The sequence below is a fragment of the Phacochoerus africanus genome, chromosome 8 (genome assembly GCF_016906955.1).
Source record: "Phacochoerus africanus isolate WHEZ1 chromosome 8, ROS_Pafr_v1, whole genome shotgun sequence".
In the NCBI taxonomy this organism is placed as follows: Eukaryota; Metazoa; Chordata; class Mammalia; order Artiodactyla; family Suidae; genus Phacochoerus; species Phacochoerus africanus.
The window spans coordinates 147,985,643-148,006,149 of record NC_062551.1 but is presented as its reverse complement, the minus strand read 5'-3'; the positions used below and the strand labels follow the sequence as shown (position 1 = coordinate 148,006,149).

Sequence of the window (20,507 nt, the reverse complement as noted above, 5' to 3'; positions counted from 1 at the left end):
ACTCAGGTTGGGCCAGTCAGAGTCTCTTTGCTGAGAGTTCATAATTGGGATTTAGAGCCAGACAGTCAGTGTTTGTGAGTTGCTGGTAGTACCATGAAATTAACTTGAGGGCCATGAAATGATCTTCTACTGTGTGTGTGTGTGTGTGTGTGTGTGTGTGTGTGTGTGTGTGTGTGTGTGTGTGTGTGTAGAGAACCCAAGAAAACTGGTTGGCAAAAGAGGAGATTTAAGCAGATTCATAAGGAAAACCAGAGATTGGGGGTGGAAGGGAGAGTCTTGACCTAGTTTCCAACAGCTTTCCAGTCTGATTCCTGTTCCTCTGGACTTGCCAGAATTCCATGAAAAATCCTTGCTTGCATCCTATGTTAAATTCCCTGTCCACCTCACCAGTCCTTTCTCACCCTCTTAAACCAGCTTGAGCTAGCTTCTACTCCATGCAGAGTCTTAATAAAGACAGACTGATTCTCTCTCAAGCATGTGTTTCTTTGATTACAGAGAAGGCCAAATGAACCACCGGGATGAATGGTCATACTCTTTGGTGCTCAAGGGGCTTTGAACTGGGAATGAACTTCAGAGAACTCTTAGTCCTGTCTTCTCATTAGACAGATGACAAAACTGAAGACTATAGATGTAAGGCAATTTACTCAGGATCACAGAGCCAGAACTCGATCCCTGGACCTCCAGATCTCAGACCAGCCAGTGCTCTTTCTAGGCTGGCTGCCTGGTGTCCTTCATCCATTCTAGGTTGGCCAACTGGTACCATCCATTTATCCATCCAACAAATACATAGTGAGCCAGCTCCCGCTCTATGGCAAATCATGGTTTGATGCTTTATGTGTTTAATGAACCGAATGTGTGATAGGATCAAAGTCCTGTATGCTTATTTTCACTTCATTTCATGGGGTTTCCCATCTGAAGGGTACCGGTTACCTTTTCAACCCATCATCAGAGCAAATTCATCCAGGAATCTCCTAGAGTATACTCCTGTCACAGATTCTTTGTACCTCTGTTGTAGCTCTCTGTTCTAATATCTTTAATAATCTGGGTTCATATCCTATTTCCCTCGGAAGCCCCTAAAGTAGAGGCTGTGTAAATCATTACCTTCCCTTCCTAGCCCAGAATCTGTCACAAGGCACGTCTTAAGTAAGCGGCTGCTATTCTGGAGAATATATTCCATTCCTTAGAATCTCAACTGGGAACTGTGGATCAGTTATCAACCAACCCATCCAAACTTAATGGCTTTGAACAACCGTCACCTATCATTATAATCTCTCATGGTTCTGGCAGTTGACTGGACTCCCTTGCTGGTTCTTGCTCAGGGTCTCTCGTGTGGTTGCAGTCAGAGGGTAGCTGGGGCTGGGGTTATCTTGAAGGCTTCATCATTCACAAGCCTCTGGACTGAGAGGATCCCAATGGCTGGTGGTGGGAACAGCTTGGGCTGCCAGGGCAACTCTCTCTCTCTCCATGGACTCTCCACATGGTGGCCTCAGAGTAACTGGACTTCTTTTTTTTTTTTTTTTTGTCTTTTGTCTTTTTTGTTGCTGTTGTTGTTGCTATTTCCTGGGCTGCTCCCACAGCATATGGAGGAGATCAGGCTAGGGGTCTAATCGGAGCTGTAGCCACCGGCCTACGCCAGAGCCACAGCAACGCGGGATCCGAGCCGCATTTGCAACCTACCCCACAGCTCACGGCAACGCCGGATCGTTAACCCACTGAGCAAGGGCAGGGACCGAACCCGCAACCTCATGGTTCCTAGTCGGATTCGTCAACCACTGCGCCACAACAGGAACTCCCTGGACTTCTTACATGGTAGCTGAAGGCTCCCAGAGCAACTGCCCCAAGAGAAACTGGTAGAGGCTGTATAGCCTTTTCTAAACAAGCCTTGGAAGTCACTCACACAGGGTCACCTCTATAACATTTTGTTCATCAAAACAGTCACAGGGATGGAGTTCCCATCACGGCACAGCGAAAAACGAATCCGACTAGGAACCGTGAGGTCGTGGGTTTCATCTCTGGCCTCACTCAGTGGGTTAAGGATCCGACATTGCCATGAGCTGTGGTATAGGTTGCATAGGCTGCTCGGATCTGGCATTGCTGTGGCTCTGGCATAGGCCGGTGGCTACAGCTCCAATTAGATCCCTAGCCTGGGAACTTCCATGTGCCACGGGTGCAACCCTCAAAAAAAGACAACAACAACAACAAAAAAATAGTCACAGGGGCCCTGTCAAGGACAAGGAAAGGTGATACGGACTCTACCTTTTTCTTTTTTTCAACCATGCCCTTGGTATGTAGAAGTTCCTGGGCCAGGGATGGAATCCAAGCCATAGCAGTGACAACGGTGAATCCTTAATCGCCAGGCCACCAGGGAACAGACTCCACCTTTTGATGAGAGGCATGTCGGTGGATTTGCAGATATTTCTGCATCTCTGTTTTCTACTTCTTCACATATAGGAGATGCGAAAGGAAATAAATACTTTATCCCTGGCCTCAGGGAGCTTGCATTTGAACTGGAAACCATAGTTTTCTGGCAACTTCTAGTTTCTGGCCCCACTGACAGCTACATCCCTTCCAATTACTTTGCTACTTCTAGCCTCAGTCACCCACAGTGTTTGGGAATCCTGGACTTGTGGCCGAGGAGTTAGTCTGAGCAAGCAGGTAGGGTCAGGATGTCATTTTTTCATGAAATTCTTGTGTGCTGTGTCCTGTGTTAGGCACTCTGGAAGAAGAGTTGGAAGACTCACCTTTGGGCCTTTCCAAGAAAGAGTGAGACATTTCTAGAAATATAACTTAAGGAAATAATACAAATGGGAAAAAAAGATTTAAGTATAAAGGTGTACACCGAATTGTTATTTTTTAAGAGTAAAGAAGTAGGCGGGGTAGCGAAATCCTCCACTATTGGGGTCATCCTTTCACTGTGGTCTCTCATGGAAATCCATCATTGGAGACCCGTGTCTGCTTTTCCCTGGATTTCAGAGGTCATGCCTATCTGGAAAGGAAGAAATGGGGATACTGAATCAGAACCCCAGGAAACCCTCCTCCCCGGCTTATCTCCCCTGCCTTGCTGGGTCAGCTCACACTTCCTGAAGCCCAATTCTGAGTGCAGGTTCCCCTTAAGCTGAGCCCGAGAGGAAAAGAGGAAGGGCTGGGAGCTTCCAATAAATATATTCTCCAAGAGTGGCCTCTTCAGAACAACCTGTAGGAGCGTTTTGTTAACATGATGGTTATGAAGGTCAGGATGGAATGATGCCTCAGGCATCCTCGATGGGGTTGCATCCCTGTGGTGCTGTTTCCCATTGTCCCTGTGATCAGGGGGTGCTGTCAACAGGGGTCTAGGATTTTAAACACCTTTTCATGTGCAGGGACATCCTGCAGGATGAAGAACTCTCCTGCCTCACCGTGACCCCACTGGGAGCATGGGGAAGCTTCAAGAATTGCACCATGGCAGCTAACACACATGCAACATGTCGACAGGGTATCAGGGTGGGCATCTTGCATGTCCCCACAACTCTTACCCTCTGCCTTCTCCCTCCCTGTCTCCCCAGCCTTGCTCTCTCTGCTGTTAGAACCGGATCCCAGCCTCTGCTCTCCATCAATGCTCAGCTCAGGTGTGAGCCCCTCCTCTCTCAAGCCTTCCCTGATTTCTTTCTTTCTTATCTTTTCTTTTTTTTTTTTTTTTTGGATGGAGGGGGCTGCACCCATGGCATATGGAGGTTCCCAGGCTAGGGGTGGAATCAGAGCTGTAGCTGCTGGCTTATGCCACAGCCATAGCCACGCAGGATCTGCAACAAGCCTTCCCTGATTTCTATAGCTGGACATGCTCATCCCCCTTCCAAAGCAACAACAAAAAAAAAAAAAAAAAAAAAAAAAAAGAAAGAAAGAAAGAAAAGAAAAGAAAAGAGAACAGCATTTTTTTTCTGGCGTCTTCCTTTATTCTGATTATTTTAATCAGTTTCTTCTGTCAGTACTCCGTGAGGTCCAAAAGAGATGGGACAAGTACCTCCCCAGTGCCTAGACAGAAGTTTAATAAGTATTTGATTGTTTTTCTTCTGCTTTCCCCCTCCTCTGACTCCTTCCCTCCCCCAAATGCCTGCACATTCCCAGCAAGAGGACAGGACATCTGGGGTTTCTCTCCATATCCACCCTGCCCTGACTCCTGCCTATGCTGTCTGACAAAAGGCAGGGGACGGCCTGGCCCCTCTGCCACCTCCACATAGCACCCCCAGCCAGCCCATTTTAATCTCACCTCCCCACCTCCCCTCCGCCTTCAACCCTCACCATCTTCACCTCGCACTTAATGCTCATTCTCCCTTATCCTTTCAAATCAGATCCCTCTTCCTTCCTTCAAGATCTTAAGGGGCTCTGAAGGACAGAGATTGTATATCACATCCTTAAAAAAAAAAAAAAAAAACAAAAAAAAACAAAACCCATTGTGGCTCAGCAGGTTAAGAACCTGACTAGTATTCATGAGAATGCAGCTTTGATTCCTGGCCCCGCTCTGTGAGTTAAGGATCCAGCGTTGCTGTGTGAGCTGCGGTGCAGGTCACAGATGCAGCTCAGATCTGGCGTTGCTGTGTGTGGCTGTGGTGTAGGCGGGTAGCTGCAGCTCTGTTTCAACCCCAAACCTGGGAACTTCCATATGCCATGAGTATATCCCTAAAAAAAAAAAATCATACCTATTACTAAGCATCACCTCTTTTGGAAGCCCTTCTGTGATACCTCTGTGCCAGACAGCAGGAAGTTTCCCACTTCTAAGGGTCCCCTGTCACCCTGAACGTATTCAGATCACACTCGATCATAATTGTTCCTTTCACTGATTGCTTCTATAGCCAGGTTGAGGGATCTTTGAGCAGACTTAAACTTGTTGGTTCCTTTAGTCAGCAAACATTTTATGCATCTATCCAGAGCAAACCTTTGCTCGATTGAAGGTGCTCCGATGATGAAGAAAAGCATAGTCTAATCCCCAATATTCAGTCTTGTGTGTTTGATTGTTGCCACTTGTTACTAAGAAAACATCTCCAACTTCAGTTTTTATCTCCAGATGGCTTAGAGCTTCTCTGGAAAAAACAGTACAGCAGAAAACTTCTGACTTTTAAGAAATGTGGTTCCAAATTTGAGGGTAAAACCACCCCATTCAGAATGGAGAACATTCAGATGCTGAGGATTTTTCCAATGAACTGTCCTGCCAACGGGTGATCTGAGATGGTCAGGTTAGTAGATGCTTTCAGAATCTGAAATACAAATCTGAGAGAGTGAACGGAGATGGGAAGAAAGAATGGTTCATGTCCCCTTTTGTGTTCCTCAAAGTTTATTTCCTGGAAAAACCTGAGGCTGGAATATTGATCTTCACGGAAAGGAGTTGGAAGGCTGACTGGCGCACAAAGGGATCTGGGTCCTGTTCAGTCAAGATGTGACTTTAGGAAACTGAGAGGGTAGAACTGTGGTCCCTATCGAAAGAGAAATTCCTTGGCCAGAATGGCAAACTCTTATTTGGAAAACCACCCAGGCTCCACTCAGAGCCATCAAATGCTTGAGAATTTGTTATGACTGTCCAAGTTGCTCTACGCAGAGTCAGGCCAGGGCAGTGAGAATACGCAGTGACTTGGTCTCTGGCCCTGAATGTGGCTTGGTTCTTTCTCACCTGGGGCTCCTGAGCAGGGCTGAAAGCGCAAGCGTGGCTTTTGCACGACGCAGAAGCTTCCGCAGCAAGGATCACGCATCCGGCTGATGCTGAGGCGTCTCCTAGCCATGGTATTGAAATCTCAGAGATGACTTATGATGCATTCTGTCTGTGTTGGCCGACAGCCCAAGCCAGAAACTTATCTCACATTTGGCCTTCTAAATACTATCTCCAGTCATTTAAAAGTTCATTATTGGACCCACTCATCCTGTCCTGCTCTCGCAAAGGTCTGTCAGCCTTTTTCAAAGGTTTATTGCTCAACCATAAAGGGGGAGAAGGCAGTTTTGGGGGTTGCAGTGTAGCATGTGGGCCCAAGCCCAAGAGTCCAAATTTTGCTTTTGGTTGTTTTCAAGTTTTAAGTTTTATTGTTTTGGTTGTTTTTAGAGCCTTACTAAGTTTATAGTGAAACACGGCTATAGCTGGAGGTTTTGCTAGTATTATTTGGTTTGGTTTTGCAGGGCTGGAAAAAACTGCTGATTATGCATTGGAATGTAGATCTACCCTGTACCTAAAGAATTCTTAGGCCCATGAATTTACTTATCATCCTAGCCTTGGGCTGAAGATGGGAGGAACGGGGCGGGGGTGGGGAGGTTATTATAAAAAATTACTCTTTTAGGAGTTTCCATTGTTGGTGCATCCAACCAGTAACCATGAGGGTGTGGGTTTGATCTCTGGCTTCGTTCAGTGGGTTAAGGATCCAGCGTTGCCATGAGCTGTGGTGTAAGTTGCAGACGTGGCTCAGATCCTGCATTGCTATGGTCATGGCTGGCAGCTGTAGCTCCGATTCAACCCCTAGCCTTGGGTGTAGCCCTACAAAAAGCAAAAATATAAAAAATTTAAAAAGTACTCTTTTAAAGCTACCACGGACAAAGACCTAGGGAATCAGAAACAAGACTGGGAATATTTCTTTAAAATACAGGGACCAGTTCTCAAGCCAGAAGCCTTTATCCTTGTAAATTTTGGTTAGAAGAGGTTGATCTTATCAAAATCAAGTCATTGTTCTGATGGTTAAGTGTGTTTCTGCTCATCATTTCTAAGTAGTCTTATTACTTCTAAATTTAAGTGAAATATGCACACATGATAAATAGGAAGTAACATGAGTCCCAAATAATAAAAAATAGTTCAAACATTGCAGTGAAATAAGATGGATACTCAAACAAGCCACCAAAGTTCACAAAAGTTTTTTGTTTTTTTAGGGCCGCACCCATGGCATATGGAGGTTCCCAGGCTAGGGGTTAAATCGGAGCTATAGCTGCTGGTCTATGCCACAGCCACAGCAACACAGAATCTGAGCCAAGTCTGCGACCTACACCACAGCCTACAGCAACGCTGCCAGATCCTTAACCCACTGAGTAAGGCCGGGATCGAACCTGCGTCCTCATGGACACTAGTCAGATGTGTTTCTGCTGAGCCACGACGGGAAATCCACAAAAGTTTATAACTAGAAAAAAAGTCACTAGAGTAATCCTGTTGACTGCTGCCAATGATCCCGTTACACTAGATAGCCTGCCCCAGGAGTGAAAACAAGAACAGATAAAACATCTATTACATTTAGAATGGATAAGCAATGAGATCCCTCTGTGGCAGGTGCCGAATAGAAACATGGAGACAGGAGTTCCCGTCGTGGCGCAGTGGTTAACGAATCCGACTAGGAACCATGAGGTTGTGGGTTCGGTCCCTGCCCTTCCTCAGTGGGTTAACGATCCGGCGTTGCCGTGAGCTGTGGTGTAGGTTGCAGACGCGGCTCGGATCCCGCGTTGCTGTGGCTCTGGCGTAGGCCCGTGGCTACAGCTCCGATTCGACCCCTAGCCTGGGAACCTCCATATGCTGTGGGAGCGGCCCAAGAAATGGCAACAACAACAACAACAACAACAACAAAAGAAACATGGAGACAGAGCTTTAGGTAAAAGAGAAAAAAATAACTTTATTGCTTTGCCAGGCAAAGGAGGGTCACAGCAGGCTAATGCCCTAAAGACTGTGCCCCCTTTGGGAAGAGACTAGGAAGCGGTTTTATAGTTTAGGAGTGGAAAATAGGGCCACAGATAAGGATCAGGGTAGGGGCAAGCTTGCACTGTTTTTCAGAGCTGGTGTTTCGTGGCCCCTGGACTGGTTGTGGGAGTCCTCCTTCTTTTCGGAAGGAAGGGTGCTTCATCAAATAGTGAACATCTTCCATTTGTTGGGGATTTTAGTTCTGCAGAAGAGCTCAAAGATATTGTTATGTATATTCCTTGAGTTGGAACCAGGACCCTGCCTCAAGGCTGCCCTCTTGTTTCCTGACTGCTCCTCCCTGGGATCTACATTCCCTCCCTTCCCTGATTAGCGAAGGAATTCAGGGAAGGTCCAGGGGGCTGAATGAGACCTGTTTCCTAAAAAGAAATGGGGGACACAGAAAGGCTTTTCTGCCCAGGAACCCCACAGGGCCCTGCGTGGTTACATTACTGTACAACATGGGGAATTATATCTAGTCTCTTTCTTGGGATAGGCCATGTTGGAGGCTAGTATAAGAAAGGGAATATATATATGTATGATTGGGTCACTTTGCTGTACAGCAGAAATTTGTACAAAGCTGTAAGTCAACAATACTTTAACGAAAAAAGAAAAGACAAAGATGACAGCATCTTTTCATGACAAAGAGGCATCATCGAGATGGAGTCTGCATTGATAGTAGGAGAAGGACATTGTGACAGTTGAAGGTAGAACAGTAAATTGAGGAGTTCCCATCATAGCTCAGGGGTTAATGAATCCGACTAGGAACCATGAGTTGCGGATTTGATCCCGGGCCTCGCTCGGTGGGTTGAGGATCCAGCGTTGCCGTGAGCTGTGGTGTAGGTTGCAGACATGGCTGGGATCCTGTGTTGCTGTGGCTACAGCTCAGATTCGACCCCTAGCCTGGGAACCTCCGTATGCCGTGGAAGCGGCCCTAGAAATGGCAAAAAGACCAAAAAAAGGAAAAAAAAGTACATTGAGACAGATCATGTTGGGAATGGGGCAGGAGAAGGGTATCAGTAGGATGGGTTCCAATCTCAGCCCTGACCTAGTTATGCTGAAACCTCTGTGAGCTTTGGTATCTTCCTTAGGATGAGACTAGAAAAACCTACAGACATGATAGGTTCTGGAAAGGCTAAAACACTGTAATGTATGTAAGGTGCCTGATGGAATCAGTGTTCAACACATGTGTATTTGCCTCTTCTCTTACCTTCCTTAATTACAGCTGGGACACAGAGTAATCTAAAGGCTGGAGGTCCTACCCTCTCATTCTTTGTAGCTCTTAACTCCTTAAGTAGAAAAAGTAGTTTCCCTGAGTTTTTTAAGAGTCTGTTTACATACAATTGGCCTATTTGTAAAAAAAAGACCTGTTCTTTAAACAAGCCTCTGGGTAGTAGCAAACTTTCCTTAAACTTTTTTGAATTGCTAGGTGTAGTTTTTGTGCTTCCTATGGAAAGACCTATAAAGGCGGATATCCTTTCTCATTAGTCCAGATTTATAGTGGGCTCTGCTCTAGGTGCACGTTTGCAGAACCATTTCTGCAGTATGTGTGCATCATTGACTGTTTGTTGTCTTTAGTGCTCTGGACTCTCTTTAAACCCTCTTTTGTTACTCAGAGGTCATAAGCCTGAGTTCAGCGTGATGCATTAGCACTTAAGCTTTCCAGAAAATGGAAGTGTTAGGGCAGGACCCAGCCTAGTGCGGCACTTTTTTTTTTTTTCCCCTACAGTTTTTAACAGTCATGACCCCTGATCACCAGTAGCCAGAAAATGTTATCTTCCTTGAGCCATCTCTGCACCTGACTGGAGACAGGGGCCTGAAGACTGGCCAGTTCAAGACAAAAGTCTTGGCTGGAGATGTGGTTTCATCCTTGGATAGTAATGGGACCTTAGGTGACATGCTTCATGTCTCAGCACTGGTTTCTTCTTCTGGTCAATGAGGAAGATAGTGGAGAATCTTTGTAGAGATTTCTGAGCAGTAAAAACAGGGCTTAGCAGGAAGTCAGGCAAGAATCAGTGGTCAGGAAACAGTAGTTATAATTACTGTAGTCGAAGAGTGTTCTATGTTGATTGCTGAGGAGTGTCATTGGGGGAGCATCTAAAATAATGCTTATACCTGGACTCTACCCAGGATCAATTAGGTTGGAATCTCTTGGGATGAAACCCAGGTACCAATGGGGCTTTTTAAACCAATGTTCCTCAGGCAATCGTGGTGTTCTGGGAGGGCTGAGAATCTTGGGCTCTAGCTGATGACAGCTCCTTGTAGTGAATGCTTTTGATGTTCTGGAGATGCATGATCCCATTTAACCCCCTGTACGGTCAGGCCACTCAAGATGGCTGTTCTCTTGCGCTTTGTCCATCTCTTGCTCCACCGATGTCTGCTTCACCTACACCTGCTCATGGGACTGACCTTCCTACCTACTTGCCCCTGCTAATGATTATTCTTATCAAAGGGGCAGGGAGGGGCTTGCTCCTTGCTGGTTTCCATGGTAACTGATGAGCCAACCTGACAAAATTCCCCTTATAACTGGCAATCTCCCCTTCTCCCCGGGAGCAAACACTGCTGCATCGTCCTGCCCACCCATCGCTGCACACAGGGATGTCACTCCAGGACCTTACTTTAGACATGTAAGCTCCCCCATCCATTCAGCCGTGGACGTCTCTGTTGCCAACTTGGAGCTCTTTCCTCGATCTTAAAACTGGGCAAGTACAGGTCTTTTAGATCTATGGGATATAGTCCAACACCCCCACAGCAACTTTAGGGTAACCAGAAGTATGGCCCCATTTTACAGCTGAGGAAACTGAGGCTTAGAGAGATTAAATAACTGCAAGTGAGAGGTGGGACTTATACTTGGGGCTCAGCAGTCCAACTCCAGAGCCCCATTCTTAATTACCATTCCACCGTTCAGTGTCACGAATAGAGCCCCCAGTGAGGCTCTTCAGTGCAAACTAAGATCCAGCACGTGGGGTCCGCCAGTGGTCTGGGGCTCTCTCCATACCTTTAGCCTCCCGACCTCCTGCTCCCCGTGTTTGGAACTTCCCAGCAGCCCCACGTCAGATAACAAACTGCGGTTATTCAGAAGTCCCCTGCTATTTCCCCTGATTTTTATTAAATGCAGCTCATGGCTCCGACTCAAGAATGCGCAAGCTGATTTAGATTATGTTGTGCACTGAGTTTATTAAGATAAAAAATATTTCCTGAGATAGTGAGTCAGAAATATTTATGGTGAAGTGTGCTGAAAGTGAATGCAGGTTGATAGCATGAACAGAATGTCCTCTCAGAGTCAAATGCGATGACCTAACTGTGTTTGGCAGCTTTCCTTTATGTTTAGCTAAGCATTTTATTTCATGTCGGGAACCTCCTCCCTCTTCTGAAAAGCCTCGGTCCTGAAGGGGGCTAGGATTTGGCAAGTGCCTCCTTGATACTGAGACCCGGGCCCTGAGCCTCCTTGTGACTGGCTTCCTGGCTGGATTGTCATAGCAAAGGACTGTTGAACTCTTATATCTGGGTTGCTCTCACCTGTCAAAGGGCAATTTAATTCTTGGCCCCACCTCCCTCCCTGAGGAGAATGGGTGGGCACTTTGAAAATGAAGTCATAAATGTGAGGAGGGATTTGTGGACGTGACGTCTTGTCAGATGGGTAAGTAATAAATGGGGTGCCTCCAAAGCTCATTTGCCCGAAATACACTTGAGCTTCCATTGACTGAATCAACCCGCCCTTATTAAATGCCCACGAAGTTCACCCTAACACATGGAGTGCTCGGAGGAATACGAAAAGGAAAAAGGGAGGAAATAGAGTCTCCGTTCCCAGAGAGCTTATAAACGAACTTCTTTTTTCTCACGGTTCACTTTTTAAGTTGACTAAGCGTCAAGATGAATGCTGCCTGTGACGTATTTAAAACGCTCATTCTGGGCGATGACTTCCGGTTACGTCATTAATCCTCAGGGTGATTTAGCCTTTCTCCTGGGTATTGTCTTGTGCTGGATGGACGCCTAAGAAGGATAAGAATATTCCGTAGTCCTGGTTAAGGTCGATAAGAGACAATGAAAGACTAAATTCTGAGGTTATTGGGAAAGGGTGCCCTGGCTAATAGGATGGTCACTTGTGTCCCAAGATCTGGTGTTGGGTCCTGGCCCTGCCACTTTCTAGCTACATGACTTTGGGCAGTTATTTAACTTCTCTGTGCTTCATTTTCTTATTTTTGGGAAAAAAGGCGGGGGGTAATAATAGTGTCTACCTCGTAAGATGTGTTCAAGATTTTAAAAGTTGGAGTTCCTGCTGGGGCACAGTGGGTTAAGGATCCCACTTGCCTCTGTGGCATTGCCTGTTTGATCCCGGCCTGGCACAGTGGGTTAAGGATCCAGTGTTATTGAAGCTGTGATGTAGGTCACAGATGCAGCTCAGATTTGATCCCTTGCCCAGGAACTTCTCTATGTCATGGGTGCGGCCAAAAAACAGGAAAAAAAGAAAAAAAAAAGATTAAATGCATTGATGTGTACAGATGTGTACAAAGTGCTTAGGACGGTGCCTGGCACCTTGTAAATGCTCAGAAACGTGTTAGCACTGATCATCACTTGCTAAGGGAAAAAAGAAGAAACAGAGACACTGAAGGACACCTGGCATTTCATTTTCTTACCCTGTAAAAAATAGTAAATCATTTTTTATTCAGAGTCCCAAACTTTTGCCCAGATCTACCAAAAATTACTTACAATTGCCCCTAAATAATCCAAAACTACTTATTCAGAAAGAGAACAGACCCTACAAGCCTCGCTTATGGTATTCGGGGTCTGCGCTAAACTATTTTGTTCTGAGGACCTCACTTTGGTCTAAGACCTAGCAGGATGGCAGAGGGCAGCTGTGGAGTATGATGGAAAATGCACCCAACTTGGAGACCATGTCTTGGCTTTACGTTATATTGGCTGGGATAGGTCTTTAAGTGCTCTGAACTTTGGTTTACCCATCCTAACTATGCAAAAGCAAAGGTTGGTAAAAATTCTGGCGCTTTAGCATGAGTCAAGACAGTGATACCAAACTGTACTAAACTGTATTAGAAGTTATTGTATTCTCCAGCACCATGCACTTGTAGTTAAAAAACAAACAAACCAAAGCTGTGAATCACTGTATTATGTAACTGTAACTTACCTAATATTGCTCCTTTGTAGTAACCTGGCTTTTTTGTCAAAGATCAGTTGACCATATTTAGGTGGTTCTATTTCTGGACTCTCCATTCTCTTTCGTGGATCTGTTTGTCTATTCTTTCACCAGTACCACACTGTCTTGATTACTGCAGCATTATAGCAAATCTTGGGGTTGGGTAGTGTCAGTCCCCCAACTTCATTCTTCTCCTTCAATATTATGTTGGCTATTTTGGGTCTTTTGCCTTTCATGTAAATGTTAGAATCAATTTGTCAGTATCCACAAAGTAACTTGCTGGTATTTTTGATTGAGATTGCACCAAATCAACGTTTAAGTCTCACTTCTACTTACCGTATTATCTTGGATGGCTTTCTTATCATCCCTGTGTCTTAGGTTTCTCATGTGTAAAATGAGGATAATAATAATGGTTTGTAACAATACCTGCCCCGGTAATAAGTACCCTTTAGGTGTTAGCTATTATCATCATTATTATTATGTCATTATCATTGTCACCGTCACCATCCTCATCATTGCTAATACCACTATTGGGAAACACAGTTCATTCAGAGGCACAGAGTTAGAGGTGGAGTGAGCAAGATGGGAATTTTTTCTGTCTCAAGCCAGATTATTCCCCACCACCCACTCAGCAGTCATCTATCTCAATATTTGTGGTCTACAGAAGAAGGAAAAGAAGGATGAGAAAGCTTTCATAGCTGGGGGAAAAAAATATTGTTAAAAAACAAAATTCAGGAGTTCCTGTCACGGCGCAGTGGTTAATGAATCCCAAGAGGATCCATGAGGTCGCGGGTTTGATCCCTGGCCTTGCTCAGTGGGTTGGGGATCTGGCATTGCCATGAGCTGTGATGTGGGTCACAGACACGGCTCGGATCCCAAGTTGCTGTGACTCTGGCGTAGGCTGGTGGCTGCAGCTCCAATTGGACCCCTAGCCTGGGAACTTCCATATGCCGCAGGAGTGGCTCAAGAAAATGCAAAAGACAAAAAAAAAAATCCAGTGAGTAAATTTGAAAAATCTTATTGGTTTTATTCAACAATTTATGAATTGGGCAGCATCACTGTTAGTAGATGGAAGGGCGCTCCAAAGAGCTGAACTGAATGAAAGACTTTTACAGGCAGAAGGGGGCAAGAAAGGGGAGTTCTCAGCAGGGAGTAGATAATTTATGACAAGGTCACTTTCCTTTAGGGGACAGAAGGGGTCTGTCAGGCAGATTACTTTACTAGCGCTGACCAGGAAATTACAGATTGACTGGTTTAAGAGTCCACTTCTGGGAGAAGCTGCATATGTATTGAGTTAGGTATTAAGTCTCAGTGTGGTGACTTGGACTTAGCGCAAGTGACTCCACTTTGGGTCTATTTTCTCTTTTTTTAACAGTATGAATAGGCAGATTTAAATGTAGAAGCCAAATTGCTTTGTCTGGCATTCAAATTCAGTCAGTACTTGCTGTCTGCTGTCCACTGAAAGGAAAAAAAAAAAAAAAAAACATAACCTAAAAGTTGAGAGTTATGTTTTTTTAGACTTACTGAAGACTTAAGCCTGGGATACAGCCTCTTAGACAGACAGCTCCAAAAAGGTATGAGGCAAGCCAGTATATATGGATGTTTTACCAAAAACAGACAAATAAATAAATAAATAAATATGAACAAAACAAACAACCCCCCCCCAAGAAAAAAGATAGTCAAAAGATCCCTGCTAATTAAAGAAAAACCAGACATCTCAAGTTAATGAATATAGCACTTTTCCATGTATGGGAAGATGCAAACATCTAGGCTTAATTAAATTATTTTTCTGATAGATACCTTAACTATCTAGGGCCATTATTCTTTTTTCTCCATCCATAATCTCCTTAGGGTGCACTGTGGGGGGATGGGGGGAGGAGTGGGGCTACAGTGGCTGATGACTTGATGGCTGCAACATCATTTGTTTACTGATATGGCGGGTGACTTTCTTTGCCAACAGTGCCATGCAGTGCTTCTGTGGCTGTATGGAAACACACAATTCCAGGAGGTGCAGCCCCCACAAGCCCATGTAATAGATGGTGACTCCAACATCCAGGGAGGTAAAGTGATTACGTGACACATGCAGCTGGTGGCAGAACTGGTATCAGGTCCACTTTGCAGATTTCCTCTGCACTGGGCTGCTTTCCTGGGATGGATGTCCTCTGAAAAAGTGACTAGTCCAGAACCTCCATGGTCACATCAAGTGCTGGTGTAGAGCAGAGCATGGGTCCCCTGGTGTGGCCCATGAAGCTACCTCACGAGGATCCAGCTAGTTCTGAGAAGAAAATGGATCATGGCCAAGGGCTTGTTAAAAACAAGACTGATAGCAATGATTCAGACATGCGTTTTTATTTTATTCTAGTCACAAAATGCTTTCATGTTGTTTAGGCCAAACATTTTTCTAATGCTTCCAGTCTTTGTCAAACGAAGGACCAGACCGTTTGCTTGTTTTCCTTACTAAATGAGCAGCTACAGATGGCAAATAAATTGAACTTTATTCTTTATCAGTAAAAAGTTAGAACTACATTCCCCATGTTTATAGCAAAGCTCCTTTGTTCAGTGAACACAAAGACTTGTTTACATTTCCTTTGTTCTTCCTGGAAACGTAGTCCTTCTACACTGATTTCAAGATGCTCGGAAATGCTTGTTTTTGTTTTTAGATAGATATTATATAGAGCTGCGTGGACACATTACCACTCCCGTCTGCAGTGTGTTAGTTACATGATCTTGGGCACGTGGCCTCCCCATCTCCTGTTCTTTAAAGTCAGGGCTGGACTTGGCCCAGGAAACCAATCAGTTGGAGGGATAGCTATCCCCTACTTTTAGGCAGAAGTTATTTGTGAGAAAAAGAAAAGAAAAAAATAGCTAATACATTAACAGGCACTTGCACATGCTGCTTGCTCTGTGCCAGACCCTATTCAAAGCACTTTCCATGTATACATTAATCTAATCCTTATGATAGCCCTGTGAGGAAGATACGATTATTGTACTAATTTCAGAGATAATGAAACTGAGACACACAGAGGTTAAATAGTCGCCTAAGGTCACACAGCTGAGAAGCAGCAGAACCAGGCCGTGAATTCAGGCATTCTAGCTCCAGAGCGTGTGAGTGTTGATTTCATACAGCAGATCAGCGCATACTCAGTTGTTTTCAACAAATCTGAGTACACCTTCAGAGAATAGTTGAAATCGGCTACAGAACTCTTTGTCTTTTGGCTAATTTATGTTTGTAGCAGAAAAAAATTGAAGCACTGTGTGTCTGTAGTATCCTGCAAAGTAACTGGGGCTTGGAGGCCAAAGAAATAGTTTAATGTTCCAGCTTCCCTTTTTATATTTGATGCTGTGAGGGCCTGGCCAAAAAGCTTGCTGGCATTTCAGCAGCAACTACTTATGGGGAAAAACCAAAGAAATAAAGTGGAGTTGACTTTGGTTTTCTTGACCAAAACTCAACAGTCACATTAAACACTGAGGTGAGGGACCGGAAGTTGTTGTTCTGGCCTCTGAGGAGTGTGGTTGATGTTGGCTGGTTTTGATATTTAAAGAAGGTGGGGGAGTTCCTGTCGTGGCTCGGTGGTTAACGAATCTGAGTAGGAACCATGAGGTTGCGGGTTCCATCCCTGGCCTCGCTCAGTGGGTTGAGGATCCGGCGCGGCCGTGAGCTGTGGTGTAGGTTGCAGACGCAGCTTGGATCCCGTGTTGCTGTGGCTCTGGCATAGGCCAGCGGCTACAGCTCCAATTGGACCCCTAGCCTGGGAACCCCCATATGCCGCGGGAGCAGCCCTAAAAAAGGCAATAAATAAATAAATAAATAAATAAATAAATAAATAAAATTAAAAAAAAAAAAAGAAGGTGGGAATCTGGAAAGGGGGCGCCAGGCTGGGGCACCTCTTGCCACTGTGGAGAACCCCTCCAATTCAAGGCTGGACCCATGTTCTTGGAAGGACAGGAAATAGGATGTAGCCTCAAGGAGAAGGGCCTGCCAGGGACAGCAGGTCAGGTGAGGTACCTGGCCTCTGGAGGGAAACCAGCACACCAGCTAGAAAGCATGGCTGAGGCTGAGACCCATTAGCCAGACAATCCTGGCTGGAGTTAGAGGAAGATCACAGCCCTGAGGGTATGTGGATATATGTAAACTCCAGCACTTCTTGGAGTTCCCTTTGTGGCTCAGTGGGTTAAGAACACAACTCGTATCCATGAGGATGTGAGTTCGATCCCTGACCTTGCTCAGCAGCTTAAGGATCTGGCGTTGCTCTGAGCTGTGGTGTGGGTCACAGACATGGCCACAGACATGGGTCAGATCTGGGATTGCTATGGCTGGGGCGTAGGCTCCAGCTGCAGCTCTGATTTGACCCCTGACCCAGGAACTTCCACATGCCCGGGGTTCGGCCCTAAAACAACAACAACAACAAAAGTAAACTCCAGCTCTTCTTTAAGGAAGAAATTTGAATTTTATCCCCATTCCTCAGTAGGACTCAAGCTACCAAAGCCATATGATGCAATGGAAAGAACAATTTTGGAGCCAGAAAGATCTGGATCCGACCTTTGCTGTGTGGCCTTGGATAAGTCACGTGACCTCTCTGATCCTAGGTCTCCTCATTGTTGAGCTGAGATAACAATTCTTTCCTTGCAGGGTTATTGGGCAGGTAAATACTAAAGTAAATGCCTGGCATATGGCAGGACTAGAATCTCTCTAGTCTTATTACTATACTAGCCAACTGGCTAAGCTGACTTAGGTGTTTGGAGGAGCCTGAGGACTCAAAACTGTCAGTGCTGGAAGTTTGGGGCCCAATGTACAACTTACTGTGTGACCACAGGGCAGGTCAGAGAACCTCTGAGACATATCATCTGCAACTGAGCATCATGACAATTCTTCTTTTCCTCTTTGACAGGTTTGTTAGAGGGTAACAGTGCACAGACTAAACAGCATTCCACAGAAGATATTCTTATAAAATAGTAGGACATTGGGCTTCTCGTTGTGACGCAGCGGGTTAGTGTCTATGAGGATGCTGGTTCCATCCCTGGCCTCACTCAGTGGGTTAAGAGCCAGCGTTGCCATGAGCTGCATGTAGATCACAGATGTGGCTCAGATCCAGTGTTGCTGTGGCTGTGGTATAGAATGCAGCTACAGCTCCGATTCGACCCCTAGCCCAGGAACTTCCACATGCTGCTAGTGTAGCTTTAAAAGGAAAAAAAATTCATAATAATTTTTTGATTAAAAAATAAAATAGTTGAACACCGATTCCCATTTTTGCGTGCTTGCTTTTTTTCATACACTAGCTTCAATGCTTCCCATGTCTTGCCTGATTAAACTTTCATCCTGTCGCAGTTTCACCAGGTAGCATCCTGTTTATTATTTCTGTTTCTCAGTTGGTGAAACTGAGGTACAGAAGTTAAGTAACGTGCCCAGAGTCACAGAGGATAGTGGTGTCAGATGCTGGATTCAAACCCAGTCAATCAACTTCCAGAACCTGCCCAATGGAGTGTTAATCACTATGCTTAGACTGGCATTGCTGGGTGATAGATGTTTCCGTGTTTCCTTTCTGCAGAGGGTGCATAGCTGTCCATTCTCTGGGTGTGAGATGATGCTGGAAAGCCATTGTAACAGCTCCATAAAACCACCCATTAATTAGTCTCTCTTCTCTCTGGACACCCCTCACACATCTCAGGAACACATGTGTACCTATGAGCAAACGCATTCATGGATTGAGTATGGGGATTATAGAAACATGTCCAAAGATGGTGCAGATCAAAATACCAAGGAAACAGGGCCTTCACACAATCATATATGGGCTCCTGATTCTGTTGCGAAAGCGAATTAACATTGGCTGAAGTGAGATGAAAGTGTCACAGTAAGGGATGGTCGTTCTTCATCAGTTTTCTACCCTACACATGATAAATGCCACGTGCACGTGGGACTCCATCCTGTGGGGCTGCCCACAGACTCTGACACCATCTCTCCCCATTTTTTTTTTTTTTTGGTGGAAAATAACAGCAAATGATGAATCATATATTTTTGGCATTTGTGAAAGCATTTTAAAGTCATCTGGGTGGGGAAATGAGCCAGCTAGATATCTCAAAAAGAAGTTATTTGTCAATGAAGTTTCTTAAATGCAGCACATTTGCTCTGCTCTGCCAGTGCTCTCCATACACTTAGGCACATATGGCTGTTTCACTTAGATTTAAAAATTCAGGGAGTTCCTGTCACAGCGGAAACCAATCTGACTGGCATTCATGAGGATGCAGGTTTGATCCCTGGCCTTGCTCAGTGGGTTAAGGATCTGGCATTGCCATGAGCTGTGGTGTAGGTTGCAGATGTGGCTCGGATCTGGCGTTGCTGTGACTGTGGCCTAGGCCAGTGGCTACAGCTCTGATTCGACCCCTGACCTGGGAACTTCCATATGCCGCAGGTGCTGCCCTAAAAAGACAAAAAAAAATTCAGTTCCTTAGTCACTCCAGCCATATTTCACGTGCTCAGTAGCTCAGCCTGTGAGTAGCGGTTGCCAGTGAGGTGATGCAAATTATAGAATATTTCCATCATTATGGAAAATTCTCTTGGACAATACTGCCGGACAGTGATGACCAAGACATTCTAGATGCCTGCCCTTACAGTCTTGTAGTGAAGATAGCAACCTAACAAGCCAGCCTAGGTTGCGGTGGGGAAGGACAGAAGGCAACAGGAGATGGTGGGGGATGGACCCAAGGGTGATTGGTCAGGGAAAATTAAATCAAAGAAAACTCCATATAGGTGAATAACAGACCAATTTAAAAAATATGTTGACCTTCATTTTAAAACATAAATCAAGGAGTTCCCATTGTGGCTCAACAGGTTAAGAACTCGAAACATAGTGTCCTTGGGGATGCGGGTTTGATCCCTGGCCCTGCTCAGTGGGCTGAGGATCTAGCATTGCCACAAGCTGTGGGGTAAGTCAAAGATGTGGCTTGGATCCCGCATTGCTGTGGCTGTGGCATAGGCTAGCAATGGCAGCTCTGAGTCAACCCCTCACCTAGGAACTTCCATATGCTGCAGGTGCAGCCCTACAAAAGAAAAAAAAAATTAAATTGATGATTTTCTCTGCAACTGGGTTCCACAACTAATATCAGTATGCTATTTAAAATATATTATTGAAGACTAGGTATAAATAAAATGTATTCAATAGTAAATGTTTGATATGGTAAATCTCAAAATAAGCTAAATACAAAATGTGTATGTAGTCTGATTCCATTCATTCGAATTCTCGATCAGGCAAAATCCATCTCTGATGATAGGAGTCAGTTGTCGTTGCTTGGTGTGGGGGTGGGGGAGTAGGTGGGGACAGGGTTGACTTCTCAGGATCTTGGGGGTACTTTCTGGGATACTGATGATGTTCTGTGGTCCTCTTGTTCTGTATCTTAAAAGGGGCATTGGTTACACGGGTACATGGATTTGTCAATACTTGGGGAGCTATGTAACTAAAATCGCTGCGTTTCACAGAATGCAAATTATATCTCAATTAAAAATTGAAGCATAGAATTAGATATTGTCACATGTGGCAGTTGACATGCATAACATTACAGAAAAATTTTCATTTCCTCATCACTTTCGCTGACAGAAACCTGGCCTCCATAACCCTTATTATGTCATTACTAGCAGGAAGATTTCCCAATCTTGGGTCATATGGATATAAATATATTGCTCCTACTTTTCCAGTTTTT

The 20,507-nt window shown here is 45.0% G+C and overlaps 1 protein-coding gene across 1 annotated transcript in view; it reads left to right on the top strand.

The window, feature by feature from the left end:
* ROR1 (receptor tyrosine kinase like orphan receptor 1) overlaps positions 1 to 20,507 on the top strand; it is a 448,217-nt gene that overhangs the window by 288,697 nt on the left and 139,013 nt on the right. The gene's annotated exons all lie outside the window — the stretch shown is intronic.